The sequence below is a fragment of the Phaethon aethereus genome (assembly GCF_964289735.1).
Source record: "Phaethon aethereus genome assembly, chromosome: 2".
Lineage (NCBI taxonomy): Eukaryota > Metazoa > Chordata > Aves > Phaethontiformes > Phaethontidae > Phaethon > Phaethon aethereus.
This window is the reverse complement of record NC_138582.1, coordinates 113,674,610-113,692,281: the sequence shown is the minus strand read 5'-3', so window position 1 is coordinate 113,692,281 and position 17,672 is coordinate 113,674,610.

The window sequence follows — 17,672 nt, the reverse complement described above, 5'->3', positions numbered from 1 at the left end:
ACTTGAGAAACAGCACTTGCCTTCAGTTGCCTCTTATAAAGCCTGGTGTCATCTTTCATCTGCCTGATTGATTATCCTATTTGTCACTCTTACTGACTATAAAAAGCTCTTCCTTATAGCCAGTTTGAAATGCTGTGGAAGTGGACTGCTGGATGAATACTTAGTGATTACTACTATCCAGTAATCAGTGGCTTTACACTTTATCTGTGTAAAAAAACTTCAGCTTGTCTAGATATTTACCTTGCTTGTAACTTCAGAGATGGCACTGGTTATCTATCTTTTGGGTTCCCAAGAACATGCCTGTTGAGACTTGGTGCAGGTGTTCTCTGGGAGGTTTTGGTGCAGAGCAAGCTGGGGCCAACCAGTTAAGCAGAAGTAATGCTGCTGGCTTTGGATTTTTTTCCAAGGTGGAGGAAAATTTTTTTCTTTCTTTCCCTTTTTATATCTTCCATTAAAGACTTGTTTTATGAATATTGCTCTGAAGGAGTGGTGCAATTCTAAATATGACTTGCGGAGATACTGGTGTGTTAACCTTTGCCTATGTGTTTATGGGAAAGCAAATAAAAATCTAGTGCATCATAGCCTGGCCCAGAGCTTGCAAAAGCCTTTTATATGCTGGATCCACCTCTCAAACATGTCTTTACCATAATTTCTGCATTTAATAAACTATCCAAACCCAGCATTTAATAGGGTAATAAATTCATGACTTTGGCACAGATAGTGCCTGTTTGTTTATAGCATCCGTTACATCTGTAGTGAAAAGAGGATGAAAGTTGGGCATAGGATAATTCCATTGAAATAAGGATGCTGAGCCTTGTCTGCTGCCTGCATAGTAGTTAGGAGGGTTAGTGTTGTTGCAATGTAGCCATAAGATTTCCTGTGGTGGTTTAGAAACAGGATTAAAAGGGTCTGGTATTTATAATTTACAGTAGAAGCTTGTTGTTGCTGGGTTTGCTGCTTGCTTTTTTCTTTTTTTCTAATTAAATGTAAGCTGTAGTTTGCAGATACTGATCATGTATTGAGCAGCTGGGGGAAGATGCTGCTGGTGCTGCTAATAGATAGTTGGATGTTTGTGTCACAATTCATCAGATAAGTTGAGGAGATTGCCAGCTCCAGAGAGGTCCAGCAATAATTTGTTATACTTGAAGCATGCTGCTTTGCAGACACAAGCTTTAGTGGTTTGTTGCAGTCAGAGGGGAGTAATGGCATTTAGGCGGTGCTAATTCTGTCTTGTACCTTTTTTGCTGCTGTAGGTCTAATAGCTTTAACACCCTGCTTGAATACAAAATACCATAACAGTTTACTGCATGACTTGTGTGCTGTTTGTTCAAGTCTTCTCTATTCCCTTGTCACTTTCTGCTCTAGCAAAAGGATGCTTCTAGATAGACTCAGAAATTGTATTTATGAGTACAGGGTTATAGAGACATAAGGGACATGAATGCTGACTCTTTACTTGTGCCTCTTCAGGAGATGAGTCTGGTTTCTTTGTGTTTGATGTTTGCAACTTGTGCAGTAGTAAACTTCATTTGGCAAGCATTAACTCATCTGCAGATGTTAGTCTTCCACTGATCCTTTAGGACCACGGTTTGGATCCAAGCTCATTTCATAAGTGGTTGATGGACTGTGTTAAACTGTTTTTCTACTTAAGTCAGTGTACTGCCAAGTATCGGCATCGCTATGAAAATCACAATTGTCAGGGAGAGACTGAAGACTTGAAGCTAGTCCCTTTAGTTGTTAATTGTAGTATATTGGAGTCAGTGGAGTGATGAGAAATTACTCCATCTGAAGATGTGGTGGTGTACACAGTCTGTCAAGCAAAATGGCTTCTGTTCAGGCTAGCACTGAGTCCCAGTGGCAGAGCTCTAGAAGTTTGGCAGCTGCTGTTCCTGCTGCTGTCCCACAACTTGCAGAAGTCTTTTGTGTCCAGTGGTTGAACTGCTGATGTGTGTTATCAGCATGAAATTTACTTCATAAGAAAAAAGTGGAACATGTAATCAAAAATACCTATGGACTACTTATCCTGGAAAATATCATTGCTAACCAAAGTATTAGGTAAAAACAGGCGCGTGCATCATTTTGCCACATATGAGAAAGGGATAACTAATGTTGATGATGCAGAAACATCAAGTCTGAGACCTTTCCTATTGGCGCAATAGTACCAACTTGCTTTAATTTTCATTGCATGCTGTCAGTAGCCGTAGTGTTGTATAATAGCCTGACAAAATCAGAAGAGGAAGGAGAGGTTGCCAAGAAGCCTAGTTTCCCAGAGGTTTGTCAAAGCAAGAAGAATTTCCTGCTCTTTCAGAACTTGATCCCCCTGAGGATAGGAAATGATGTTGGAAATCAATTGGTTGAGATGGGCTCTGCAGGAGAGGCTTTCTGGAGCTCTCTAGCTCCTTGTCCTGGGTTTCATTTCCTGGGGCCTTAGTTATTGCAATATCCTTTGTAGGAATGGATGTGCTTCGCTTTGTATCGCTCTGCAGAACTGCTGGAAGCATCTTCTACCTGCAGAGCATGTTCTGACTTTTTTTCCTCTTTGCCCTCTTTTTGCTTTGTTGGCTTCTGTTTCTACAGAATATATCAGAGCTGCTCATCTTCAGAGGAATGAACGACCCGTGGACACTCTTCCTACCATCCTTTTCGTGCCAAGAGTACAGCACTGCTGCTGGTCAGCCTTCATTGCCAGCATCCCTGGAATGCTTGCCTCCCCTTTCAGTTAATCTTCACAGGCTGTTCCTTGCTGTCCTTCCTGCTTGTCAGGCAAATGAAATACTCTATCCTATTTCCACTCCCTTTTTTAAGAACTCCTCCTTTCTGCAATGTCTATAGAAGACTTGACACACAGTTGGGCTCTGTCCTGAGACCACAGCTTACTACAGTAGTGAATACTGTCTCGTTTTCTCTTCCATCTCTATTCATCTCAAGCTCTTAGTGGGCATGTGTTTGGGTTGTCACCTTGTTGGGGGCAGAAATCATGGGATTTGTTTCATGCTCATATGTCTCCTTGCTTCATGGAGGGTCTTGGTTCAGGACCAAATGCTGATAATGTATCAGCATTTAATCACAGAATGGTTTGGGTTGGAAAGGACCCTTAAAGATCATCTAGTCCATCCCAAATATCATTATTATAAATGCTGTATTATAAATAATATTACTACCTGATACCTTCCAAGACTAGGGCTGTAAATCAAGAACAATGTGGTAGATCTGCAGATTAGCAAATGGAAGATCTCACCTGAAAATGGCATGAAGGCATTGCTGTTGTCTTAATTTGCCTTTGGTGTAAAACAGTCAGGTTTCATTTTGTATTAATATGCGTAGGTTTTGTGCCTTCACTAGAGAAAACTAGAGTGTTTTCCACAACAGATGTTAACTCTGATTTTGAGCCAGATTTCAAGGCAACTGAGTTTTGTCTCTGGGCAATTAAAAACCTCAATTAACATATAAATAATTTTTCCTAAAGACATTACTTTCTTTTTCTTTCTGTCTACTAAAGGGGGAGGAAAAGTGTCTAACTGGTATACTGATTTCTGAAACATTTAGCTAATTTCCACATGAGAATTTGTTAGTATTTGTCTTGCAGTCACAAAACTGAGCATTTATTCTTAGGGATTTCATAGACTTCCTGCTGTAGCTAGGTGTATTAAAATAGTGGCTTCAGCTGTCATGTGTAACCAGCAAAATTGAAAAATACAGGAGTTTCTTTTACATGTTTTCATTTGAGATAGATGGAACAAACACTTCCAACATAAATAACCATTACTACCTTTCTCTGATCTTAAAAACTGGAAAAGTTTTTAAATATCAATCTATGGAGGTTGAAGTCGTTCTGATCTCTTCAATGTTGTTCTGATCCCTTCAATGCAAAGATAATGCTTAAATTATGCAGGAGACAACTGTTAACTAACTGTATTGAGGCTGCTTGCAGGGGAGAAGGAAGAAGGGAGTAACAGTTTTGTTGCTGTTAATGAATTTTGTTGTTGATGGAACAGCATATTTTTTGGGTGCTGTACTGTCTTAGTTTGAAGTGGTGGCTCAATATTTGGGCAGTTGTCTATTCTGTGCTACAAGATCAGCCCCTCCACAGGTGGCATCAAGCCCTTAGGGAGCTGAGCACAGGTGGCTCTAGAAACAAACTGTTGACCACAGACTGAAATGATTTTTCAGCCTTGGATGCGTTCTCTTGTAAAGACTGAGTTATTAACCAGTACTGCACATCATGGCTGGAGATCTGTTGGGCTAATTACAAACTATCCCAAGGTACTCAACAGTTCATGGGCTAAGAGCATGCAATATAGAAAATATGGGCAGCAGGAGGAGGCAAGGATACTGTAGAAATGTAATAACGTATAAGTAGGTGTGTGCACATGTATGTAGGCATGAAAAAGAGGTATTGATTTTAGCTGTTTACCACTTGTTTACCACCTTTACCATGATCAGGGTTTTATTTCTTTCTTACTTAAACACTTACTACAAAAAATGTTTTTGAGTAGGGATTTGAAGCAAGACGGCAGGTACCAGCAGGGTATGAGTCTTAGGGTTGCTTCGGGCAGGGCATGGCATGCATAAAGATGATGTTGATAGGCTTGCATGATAAGCAGAAAAATCCAAAATGTACTTGGACACTTCTTAGGAGGCAGGATGGGGGGGACGGGCATCAGCTGCAGAGACTAGCAATGGCTTCTGTACAGAGGGACAAACCAGAAGGAAATGAAAAGTGGAGGAGGAAAAGGGGAAATGGAGTAGCATCAGAAATGAATGAGATAAACCTGCAGGGAGAGGAGTTGAGGCACAGCTGGTCTTGTCAGAGCTGGGTAGCAAGCAAGAAATCTTAATGTTAAATGATGGGTGATGAAAGAGAAGGTGTTAGAAGAGGTGAGGGATAAAAACAGAAATCAGGAGAGAGAGAGTAAACATCAGTTGAATCAACTTGAATACCCCTGTGTTTTCAGAAGGAGAAATAGGTTAGGAAAACTCCACTGCCAAGGGAACTCTCCTCCCTACTTTTCTCCTGAATCATGCTAATCTTTGTACAGAGTTCGGGAGAAACTACTCATCTTATGTGGATGCAGGGTTAATTTTGCTGAAAACATCTGTTCTCAGCCAGAAAATGAATGGGTACTTAAGCTGTGGGTAGTCTCAACAGAAACAGCACAGTATTCTTTAGTCTGTTCCTCTCACTTCTTTGTCATACAGGCTCAAAACATGATACAACTGATTTTCCTGGCCCTTGAGATGATGCGCTTTTGTACACACTTAGTAAAATCAAGTGTTTTTAGACTTTTATTGCAATTGCAACTGGCAGACCCAGTCAGGGATCGGCAAGAGGAAGGCAAATGCTGTATGAGTGCCCTGTGAAAACTGAAGAAAAGTGCCAGGAAATGTGCAATCTAAATGTAAAGACTGGAGCTCATAGGTGAGCGGAGGCAGATGACAAATCCAGAAAACAGCATTCATCAGAGCAATGACAGTCTATCTGATCGCAGGCTCTCCAGTTTACTTGAAGTGCACTTCAACTGTAGTTATGTTTTTGAAGCACTTTATTTAACAGAAATGTACCCCTGAGTAAATCTAATCATATGTGCTATCAAAAGACAGCACTTTTCATACCTATTGCTATTAAAGTTTGAACACATATGGCAACATGCTTGTCCTGGAGCCAGAGTGTAAATACACTGTAGGTGGCCAGAGCCCTGGCCACAGTGTGGTGCTGGAGCTCTCTGTCCCCAGGAGGTGTTCATGGCCAGACAGGGTGCTGGTGGCTCAGGATTCTGTCAGGCTTGTTATAAACCCTGAGTGAGATTTTTCTTTCTGGCTTAAATGTGTGAAGGCATCACAACACATCCTATCTTTGTGCAAAAAAAATGCTTTCTGTGCCTTGGGTTTTGTGTGATGTGAGAGAGGCAGCTTACATATACCAATTTACTCTCTTGCTTCCCCATCATAAACTGACTTGAGGTCTATAGTGCTGAGACGTTTTGAGGAACGGGGAAAAAGATGAATTTATTGTAACACCTCAGGGTTGTGTTGTCTGCTGCAGCCAAGCTCAGTGGAGCAGAAGGCAGCGGGGTGTCTGCCCAGGAGCTGTTCCTTGCTCCAGAGCTTTGTTTTGGTCATGCAGTAGCCCTGGTCTATGTAACCTGGTGGTATGGTCTGGGTGGCTTTGAAGGTAGGAGTGGGGCTGTGTGTTTTTCACATTGCCTATGTATGGAGAATGAAACTTTCCCTTTATTAAAAAGTAGTCATTGTAGGTCAGGCTGTGAACATCCCAGCAGAGATCAGGAAAGCACCCTATGTACCTTGCACTAGGTTGCTATGCTGTTGCTTTTAATACTGAAGCATGAGCAGCCTCAGGTAGCATTCTGGGGTTTTTTTCTGTGGTGGGTTGACCTTGGCTAGATGCCAGGTGCCCACCAAAGCTGCTTTATCACTCCCCTCCTCAGCTGGTCAGGGTAGAGAAAATAAAATATGAGCAGCTTATGGGTTGAGATAAGGACAGGGACAGATAGTTCAGCAGTTATTGTCATGGGCAAAACAGATCAACTTGGGGAAATTGATTATGATTGGCAATTAATTAAACTAGAGTAGGATAATGAGAAATAAAACTAAATCTTAAAACACTTTCCCCCATCCCTCCCTTTTTCCTAGGCTCAGCTTTGCTCCTGATCTCTCTACCACCTCTCCCCTGAGCAGCATAGGGGGACAGGGAATGGGGCTTGTGGTCAGTTCATCACACGTTGTTTTTCCTGTTGCTTCTTCCTCCTCAAATGAAGGACTCACGCTATTCCCCTGCTGCAGTGTGGGGTCCCTCCCATGGGAGACAGTCCTCCACAAACTTCTCTCTGAGTCCTTCCCGCCGGCTGCAGTTCTTCACAGACTGTTCCAGCCTGGGTCCCCCCATGGGTTGCTGTCCTTCAGGAACAGACTGCTCCAGCCTGGGTCCCCCACGGGGTCACAAGTCCTGCCAGCAAACCTGCTCCAGCCGGGGCTCCTCTCTCCACGGGGCCACAGCTCCTGCCAGGAGCTTGCAACAGTGCAGGCTTTCCATGGTGTCACAGCCCCTTTCAGGCATCCACCGGCTCTGGTGCAGTGTCCTCCCCAGGCTGCAGGTGGAGATCTGCTCCAGTGTGGAGCTCCATGGCTGCAGGGGCACAGCCAGCCTCACCGTGGTTTTGCCCATGGGCTGCAGGGGAATCTCTGCTCCACTGCCTGGAGCCCCTCCTGCCTTCCTGCTCTGACCTGGGTGTCAGCAGAGCTGCTGCTCTCATATTCTCACTCCTCTCTCTGGCTGCAACTGCTGTGTGTCAGTTTTTTTTCCTTCTTAAATATGTTGTCCTAGAGGCACTACCACTGTTTGCTGATGGGCTCGGCCTTGGCCAGTGACAGGTCCGTCTTGGAGCTGGCTGGCATTGGCTCTGTCAGACACAGGGGAAGCTTCCAGCAACTTCTTGCAGAATCCACCCCTGTAAACCCCACTGTTAACCAAAACCGTGCCACACAAACCCGATACAGTCTCCTCTTGTCAGGAAACCAAAACTCCTGGACTATGTCAAGGAAAATGCTGCTGTATATTAATTCTTGCTGTGGGCAAAGCTATTAGGTCTAAAACCAGCTTCTGTGTGGCTGAAGAAGATTCATGGTGACTTGTGAGCAGTGGTTTTACAGTCCTCATTATTTGGAAGCATTTTTGTTGTGGGTGCCCCTAATGGACAGCTCAAAAAAGTGTATGTGTACTAACTTCTCTGAGACTTGACTCCAAACATAATTTGGCTCCTTGCCCAACTTTGGAATCACCTTGCTTTGTTTCCAATGTACATATGCTTTTTAAATAAAAGCAAAGGGTCACCAGACAGTAGAGAGTTGGTAGATTTGTGACTAAAATTGATTGGTCCATGGGATTTTGTGCCTTTTGAAAGGTAGAGGTGACAAAGCAATGTGTACTTTTATTTTGTTTTATTTTGTGGCTATTATGTATTTTGAAAGCCTTTCAATCTCAGAGTATGATCAAATGATGATGTTTTCTTTTGTAAATATTTTTTTTAGCTGAATGTTTCCAAACAGTAGAACTTCTTCCTAAATCTGCTACCTTGCCCTTCACTTTTGGTTCTTGTATTCATTTTTGTGCTTTTGTTGAATTGACAGTTTTACTGGTGGTTTCAATCATGTTATAAGACTTTTTTTCTGCCTACTCAGCTCTGAGTGAGTACACAGCAGAAACTGGTGATGGGAAGGAAAGTTAGGGTGGGATGACAGCCCCCAGAGGTGCATGGTGTGAGGAGATGGGGGTATTGGACTGTCTTGTTGCTGAGGTGCTTTCCCTGCTAGTGCTGTGGAGAAGCTTTAAAGTGTTGGTGTGCCCCGGTCACAAAAGAGGAGGGAGAATGAGGTGAAATACAGATGTAAATGGTGCTGCTGTGGCCGAGTTGTGGATATAAACTTTTCTTAATTTCAGGTTTTGTTATTGCACGTTTGGAGAGCCTTCTGTCCTTGCTCATTAGTTTTCCCAGATTAGGATTGAAGCTTCTCTTTGTTTCATGGCTTCTTTCAGTATAGTTTTGTAACATGTGGCTTTGACATACTGATTGAGGTTGATTAGGTTCCCCTCACTGTATTTTGTGGTCTGGTCTTGGAATATTAGAATTATGTTGGATATGTGGTCAGCTCAAGTATGGTACATTGAAATTAACTTCTATTGCTTCTGGTTCCCATGAGTTATCCATAGGTATCAGTAAATTGATGGGAAACAGAAATGCTGAGCGGCTGTTACCCATCCTCAATGTGAGGATTTCACAATGAAGCTGAAGATCCACTGATGGTATCTCTTGTTATATCTAGAAATCGTTCCATTTGTAAGTTAATATGATACTTAGTCTTACACAGTCTGAAAAAATTATTGTAGTTAATGCTGTTCTATTTTTTTAAACACGTGTATTTCAGTGTTGAAGTATATGACAATGTCCAGGTCTACTGGAACATAATGTAGTACACTGTTAACATGGGTAAGATATATACTCCATGCCAAACAGTCAAGCAACTCAACTAAATGTTGGCAAAGACAAACAGGTTTTTGTGGAAAAAAACAGTGTTTTAAAATGTCACTTTATGTTGGTTATGGGATACATGCTGAGTTAACCTCATTGAACTTTTCCCCAGGAATTGATGCGCTTACAATTGGCGGGTCATTATGCTGCTCCACCTGTGTAGTGTTAAGGTCAGTGTGTTTTTCTGATTATAAAAACCATCCATACCATTCCATTATAAACTCACTACCATTCATATAATGGAATGTGCCAAAGCTCGGAGCTCGTTGCAGCTGCCCCCGGTCCGTGTTTAAGATCAAACAAAACAATTCAGGTAATTTGAGCACCTTTTCAACAACATGTCCAATCAAGCTTCACTTGAAGTGATCTTCTGTTTCTGGCTTGTTTTCTTTTTATGTAACCTGCTAAGCATCCATCTGATGTCAGTGTTGGTTTTGTTTTGTGTGGCCTGCCCAAGAATTCGTATTGAATCAAGACATGGTAATTACAAGATCACAGCAAGGAGGTCCTGGGAGCAGCAGGCAACTGTAACCTGGCAGTTGCACGCATCCATGCGCAGGCAAAGCACAAAACGCATCAACCACTCACCTTCACAAGGCATTTTCTGCAACTTGCAGCTTCTAACTGAATTAATTCTGAGTCATCACAACACACACAAATCAGCCATCACGGTAGACACTGATGTGTGAGATGCGGGAATGTATGACTGGCACTAACCACGTATGGGGGAACCTGTGAGATAATGTGCATGCATAACACACTTGCTGCTGTATGCATCTTCCGGCACAGCTTAGTCTTCTGAGCTGTCATGCGTTATCAGAGAGCCAGAATGTGCATTAAAGCCTATTTAGTGTTATTTCTGTCACTAAAATGTTGTGGTTGGGGCTTTTGGTTTCTGTGTTTGCTTCTACATTTTTCTTTGTTACTTATCTAAATAACTTTAATTCTGTGAAGAGTAAGAATTCAGTGAACAGCCATGTATGTTAATAGGTCATTATGTTCTTCCAGTTTCATGATGATGTATCCTTTCTGTGTCAAGTTTTGCCCTTTGTAGTAACCAGTGAGAGCCTCAGGTGCTGGCAGTTTTGCTGGGAGGGGAGGTGGTGTATTTTGAGCCTCTGTGCAAATTAAGCAGTGATGTAACAGCTGAGGGCTTACATGCAGTCTCTTGATGGTGGCAACTGAGAATGTGTGACTGTTCAACAGTGCTCCTCCTTCCACCCCTCTGTAGCTGCAAACTCAGTTGTATTCTACACTAAATGCAGTGTGAAACTTTTCCAGATGTTTGTGCTGCATACAGCCTCACAAATGTGGTGAAGAGTCATGGGAAGACTCTGGTGAAAAGTAATCCTTGAATGTTCTAGCTTGTGGAAACTGTTCACCACCTCACACTTTACATGACACTAATTTGAATTTTGCAGCTATTGCACAAGGTAAGTACACATTCAGAGGTATTTGGCAGTTTCTTTTATTACTCTGGAAAAAAAAAAAATTACTTCAGTTGGGCTACAGTCCAAAAACTAAACAAAATAACCCCCCAAAAAGATGATGTGGGCCCTTTTGGGATTGCATGTGTTTTCTCAAGTGAAGAGTGTCAAAAGGAAGGGCCATGTTTAATAGCAGGAAGGATATCAAAAGGATTGAGAAAAGGCTTTTTGAGTAAAGCAGATTGCATAATACATTTTGCAGTATTTTAAAGTTTACCTATGGTGATGAATCTTCCCAAGTTTTAAACAGGTGCATCTCTTGCTGCTGCCGAAGTGTCTTAACTAATTTGGGCCCTTACAACACACAGGAGATCCTGGAGGCTGTATTAAATACCTCCCCCCAAGAATCCTGCTGGATATAGGTAGCTGACATGGCATCAGGAAGGAAGTGAATTAACTGCCTGCTGCAGCATGTTCAACTGGCTGCGATGCTCTCCTCAGGGGAGTCTTCTGTTTAAGATAAGTTTGGTCCTCAGTCTACATGAATGGCTGTATTCAGATGTACCAGCGATGCGTATCATAAATACTTGTCATTAAGTGCTGTCTATTAAATATAGCACTTTTTGTTGACAAAATTAACTGAACATGTAGCTTTGTCTCTGTTCCTTCCACTCTCTTCTATGTATGGAGGGGAAAAAAACCAAAATACTTTTTAAATTGAAGAAATTAATTCTTCAGTCATTTGTCCCATCTCCTCTCTTCATGCCCTATAGAAAAAGTGTTGAGCCAAGTTGCAACATTTCCAGCTGTTAGTGGATACTTTTTTCTTCTTTCTCCTTTGGATTTGCATTATTAGGGAAAAAAGTTTCCCCCCTGTCTCAGCATGGACTACTTCAGGAAAAGCAACCCAGATGCATGACTTAGGCTATGGCACTGAACAGTATGTACCTGCAAGGGCATTTACTTGACCTTGCAGATAAGCCTTTTGAGTTGCATATAGGCACTTGAGGTAAGTACCAATATTTGTTAGCAGTATGAAGACTTGCCAGGTGCAGTGAGTGCAGGACCCTTCCAAATCCTTGGGTAGGCCTGAGAACTATTTACAGCCCTGTGTTTAATTACCTAATTTTGTTTCTTAAATTATTTTCCATATATATACCCTGTAAAGTCTTGCTCCTAGTGGTATTTCAGAGCATCCTTTTCTCTCCTGTAACTGTATAACCAATATAGAGAAGTTAGTGCCATTCAAGTGCCCAAATCTCAATGCAGGCTATAAAAAAACTGGAATGAAAAGACAGAAATGCAGCCAGAAAAAAAGTTATGGTACAATCAAAATAAGGTCTCCATTAGAAAGGAGTTGGTGCTGTAGTATGTGGTAGCTCCTGCAAGTCATTTCTGGCTTTTAAAAGGTTCTTCTCTAGATGAGACAACAGCATGTTAAACTTCTGCTTCAGATTTAGTCCTTCATTAGGGAGGAGGGCTTACATTGATCCATTGCTTATAAAAATCAGCTTCTCTGCAAGCTTCATTATATTTGGTTTGTCTGTGGCCACTCTAGCACATGTGCTTTTTGTAGTATGTGGTGTGTTTACATGAAGACACACAGCAATGTTAAAAAACCTTTAATTAGAGTTTAGTACATGTGGAGTTCATAATTTTAATCAGACAAGTTACTTATGGAAAAAAGATTTATTGTTATTCCTATGCCAAACACTGTTAGTATAGATTTATTACCTGTGGCTTCTTTAGGACTCAACATAGAGAAACCTTTCAAACATTCTTCTGCAGTGTAGTTATTGAGCAAAAATAAACAATAAAATCAGTTATAGGAATTTTTAAAATAAAACAGCACACATAGGTAGAACCTGTACTGAAAGCTATTTTCCAGCCAAAAGCCTTCTCGCATATCTAAAATAAAGCATTTTGTAACACCTTTTTTATACTGCATCTTACACACTTGCATTGCCTTTTTGCCAGTGACAACCAAAAAGGTGCAAAGAGTGTGTTTTGAACTTTGCAACTCTTCTTGTATGTCTGTGTGATAGAGGAGCCAATGGATCCACCAAAATCCATTCGGGTGCCAAAGGGATGGTGGCTAGCCAACCCACAAGCATGAAAGAAACCCCTCAACTTGCCCTGTAGACCCTCAGCTTAGGCACTGGTGGTCCTGGCAAAGGCAGCAGATGGGAGGCAGTGGTAGGAGAGGTGGAGCTGTGAACCAGAGCCCTTCTTCTCCTAATGTCTTTTTAATGAGAATAATATAAATATTGTCTGTGATGATAGTTTAATCTTAATAGAGAAATTAAAAGATTGTTTTCTGGCACAAGACTCTCTTCCTGTTTATGTCAGTTCCTGTTTCCAGCACCAGTTCAATTGAAGGAACAATTCTCTGTATTTGCTTATCTGCCAACTTTGTAAGGGAATAATTACACGTTTGGGAAAGTGTAAGGAGGTTTAAGGGCACCAACAGAAACAGACATGCATTAAAAACGAGCACAAACGAATAATGCTATCGTTCAAATTATTAGGAAAAGAGCAATTGCAAGGAAATTTGGGGAAAAATTTGCTGCTATTCCCATTATATCATGGAACATATGGAATGGGAAGTCTGTGAAAATGGTGCTATTTAACCTTGAGTATTTAGGAATTTAAAACAACCCCAAATGATCCAGTGAGACAGAATCTGCTTCAAAGCCTGTTGAAGTCAACAGGAGTCTTTCCATTGTGTCCAAGACACATGAGATCTGGCCTAGGCTGAATTTGCTTTGGAGGAACTGAAGCGTTTTATGCAGATCCATACCTGCGTGCATAAGCCGTTGTCCATACTGGAGAATAATACGTTGATGACATCGGAAACAATGTCTGTGCTGTATGCATTTGGAGTTTTGATGGTGCTTTAAAAACTCTTGTTGCTGTACTGGCTGTTGTCAGCTAGAAACTCATGGGCCTTTAAAAATTCTAAGATAAAAGGCTTTATAATTTTTTTTGTAAGATACAAATATGCTTTTAACTTTCAGGATTTCCATACTGGGCACCTGCATTGCTTCTGTAGAATTTTGCAGCTTTGCCTTTGCATGACACACAGAAATACTTTGATTTTGACATGCACAAATATTTTGATTTTATTGGGAAATTTAAGTCTATTCTCAAAATGTGGCCCATCTCTTTAAAGCCAACAGAGAAGCTGGCTGGAAAAAAATCGATTATTTTGTGAAATTCTGTATGATAAAAGACTAATCAATGAATCTTTAATTTTATTAATATTAAACCATTTACAGAGGTAGTTGCATAATGAAAAAAGATTCTACAATACACTGGGAAAGCTCTGTCAAGTACATTATTTCTCTTACGTGAATATATACTTTAATTGCATTGAGAGTTTAAAAACTAAAAATATAAGTGAGATTTTTTTTGTCCTTTGCAATTTAAATGAGTCTATTTTTTATGACACTAAATTTTCACCTTTATGAATTCTTTTGCTTCTTGAGAAAAATTATACACTTTGCCTACTTTAACATGGGAGAAAAAATTCACACTAAATTTACTAGTAAGCTGGAAATTTGTCACAAAATCCATATGGAAGATACAAATGTGTTTTGTTCTCATTTGTAACTAAAATTTTCCACCAGGAAGAGAACATACTGGACTCTGACAAAATACTAATTAGGAAGAATGGAGCTGGAAAGGAAATAGTGTTGTATTATATATTATATTGGGTCCTGTTCCCACTGAAGCGGCTTTGATTGTATTTGTTATGTTTTTGTAATGGGTTTTGAAATACCGTGACACTTAATTCTGCAGACTTCTATGCAGGAGGAAATTTCCTTGTGTGAGTAATCAGATTGATGAGGCTGTATATAACTCTTTTTTAATAACCTATCTTCCTGGGCTGATCAGACTTCTCCAATTGCACTTCGTCTGTCACTTCCTTGCCTGATTGCTTTTGAAGCCGTTGGCGAATTTCAAGTGAAACAGAGGAGTGGTTTTTCTTTGAGATAATTGTTTCTATAGGTCTCAGAGGCTGGGGGCAGGAGGGAAACCCAACCCAAGTTCGGGCTGGGGGAAAGGCAGGCAGAGCCTGTCTTGTCGCCTGCTACAGCAGCTGGGACAGTTTCTGGGATTGTCTATACTTTTGCTTTGGGTGTGTTTTTGTAGAGGAATGGACAGGAAAAAGCTGGAACTTTAACAGAGGTTTGGTGGTGGTGAAGGATATGGCTCTGCAGGAAAACAGCTTCATTAATTCCACTGCTAACAGGGCTGTTTGTTTTTGTTTCCAGGAATGCTTTCAGAATTAGATCTGAATATCTTCAATACAAACAATTGGCTTCTGGGTAAAGGTTAGAAAAATACAGCAATCAAGTTAATTTATCACTAGTATCGAGAGGAAAAAGTACCAGCAACATTAGTATGTGGCCATTAAGATAATGTGTTACAAGTGATAAATTTGTCAAATTAGTGTCTCTTCTGTTTGCAGGTCTTATGCACAAATGAATTCTTCTGGTGCTAATGGAAATACCTGTTCAAAAGTCAAGTTTTAACCTCGTTGATGTTCCAGTTTTACTGCCTAAGGTTAAGTTGAATAGCATTTTATCCAGTGAGTAATCCCAACAGTTTAAAAGTAGCACTTGTGGACCAAAGCGTGCTTCATTGATTTGTGCACAGAATTGGGCAGCAGGTAATTCTCACTGTCCTTAGGAGAACAGAAGGGAGTCCCATGCCAAGAGATCCAAGCAGGGTGTGGCCACTTGCGTGGCCGTAGCCTTGCTGCGTGAAGATGCATGTGTCTTGGTCTGTCTTCTAGAACTGACATTTAACGCCTGCGGAACTGAATAGTTTTTAAACTTGCTTACTTGTGCAGACTTCTATAAATACTAATTAATTAAAATGTAGACTTTCATTGCAATTCCCTAGAATCTAATCCTTGATGGATTTAGGACACTTCCTTGACAGAGGGGTTGCTACTAGAAAAAAGCTTTAAAATTTTTTCCTTTGGGCCTTACTTCAAGCACAGTGTTTAAAATCTGTAGTTACTTCTCTTCTGTGAGGATTAAATGGCAGCAAAAAAAAAAGCATTGGGTTAAGTCTAACTACCGGACATCATTATAATTAAATGAAACTATGGATTGGACCTTCATTCAGAACCATTCTTGTGCTTTTGTCTGTGGGTGAGTGAAATACAACTTTTCTGGTCACCTTTGCAGATATTCTTCCTCTTTGAAAACTCTCATGAGACCTTTGGAACACTGGACCACAAACCCTTTTGAACTGGAGTAAAAGAGAAAAATAAATTAGAACCTCATGCACTAATGTGAGCAGATATACATGCCTGTGTATATGATTGTGTGATACAACATAGTAATATCTAATTATTGTTTTAGAGGTGCACTAGCAGTGAAGTAAGTGTGGGTGAAGTTCAGAGACTTCAAACTGTCACAATGGGACTTGCCCATCTCTATGTGCAGGTCCAGTTTCTCTTGATGGTAGTCTTCAGGGCTTGTCTCTTCCACATTTATATTTGGTCGGAGGAGCCTGCACCAATTTGCTCTTCATGTACTTGATCTAGTTCTTCAGTTGTTGTGGGTGGTTTCTGCTTTGAAAATCTGCTTTATACCCATACTTGTTTTCCAGGGGGAAACGATTTGAGCTGCCTTACATCTAACCTTGGCTGTAAGTTCCTCAGAAAACCTTTGACACGTTCAGGGTTGTCTTACGGTGATCCAGAGGAAAACAAGAGTCCCTGAACGCAGCTTCTATTCTCTCATGTAGGATTTTTTTGTGCCCTAGATAAAGCCACCACGTGTTCTCTTTGTAAGATCTGAATCTTATTACAGTCTCTAGCTGAGGAATACCAGAATTAATTGTTTCCTCTTGGGATGGTTTGCCCAGTTTCTTTGCTTTCTCATTAATGCAATTATAGTAGCAATTTATTATGATTTATATGATCAAAACATAAACAACTTCTAATAAAGATGAAACAGTAAGTAGTAATCTGGTTTGGAGATGAGTATCTGAGGCTAGTTTTACCTGCCCAGGAATGGTGAAATCTCACCCTTTGAACTCTGCCTTGTGGGTTCTATCAGTAGTATTAAGTCTTCAATGGTGCCAGGATTACTTTCAAGAATAAAATACTAGCTCTGAGGCATTACTAAGCATAAATCAATTTTCCTTTACTGTTTTTCAGTGCAAAATAACTCTTAATCGTCAAAACGTTTGTTATAATAGATTTTTCTTAAAAAAAAAACACGTAATGAACTTTATTTATAGTTAAAAAAATGTAGTTACAAAAATATGGGGATGTTGTAGTAATCTCTGCAGGACTGTAAAGGCATGAGAAGTCAGTCTGAGAACAAGCATGCTTAAATGTGAGTCCAACTCTTAATACTTGCAAGCAGTTTTCGTTCTGCCCTCCAGTGACATCAGACAAAAACCATGTGGTAATGATGAATATGCTTCAGTGTCTGATGTTCCAGTTTAAATCCATGAGGGGTTTCTTTTCGTGAAAAATTGATAAATGTGTTGAATTCTATTATAATTGTATAGAGGAAAAAATTCAGATGTGGTAAAAAATATGATATTTAAAATTAATCTTAGCCCATCAAATGACAGATTTGTTTCTAAGTTTTGAGATCTCATTCTGAAAGTAATTGCTGTGATCTATGCCCTAGAATGCAACTTGCTGTTCTACATGTTTGCCTGATGTGTTTGCCAACAGAATAGGTGGTAGCATGGATGATGATGATGGTTGAAGTGTTTTAGTTAAAATATGAGTTTTTGGTTTTCCAGATGTGGATTAGCCCTTGTTAACTACAGCTGTTGACACCCATATGTGCTTTCCTTTGCTTTACAAAGTCACTCCGTTCCACACTGACGTCAGGGGGAGTTTTGCCTTTAATTTCATTGGAAGCAGGATCAAGCACACTTAACTGGGTGGCATTTCTGTATTTGTCTGGAGGTAATATGATAATAACAAGGAGCTCTGTAGCCAATTAATTTCAAAATGTCAGGGAATATTACAGGCCTTGTTGAAAGGTAGAAGATAAAGCTGAGGGCATGTACTGGAGCTGGTGTCTGGTTGAGAGACTGGCTTATTGCAATAGTTTGTTGTTTGTAGATCAAAGGAATGGTTGATGTGGGCATTAATACTTGACTGCCTGCTAATACCTATCTGCCTCGCTGCCTGGGGAGGTTAAGATACTGATGCTTC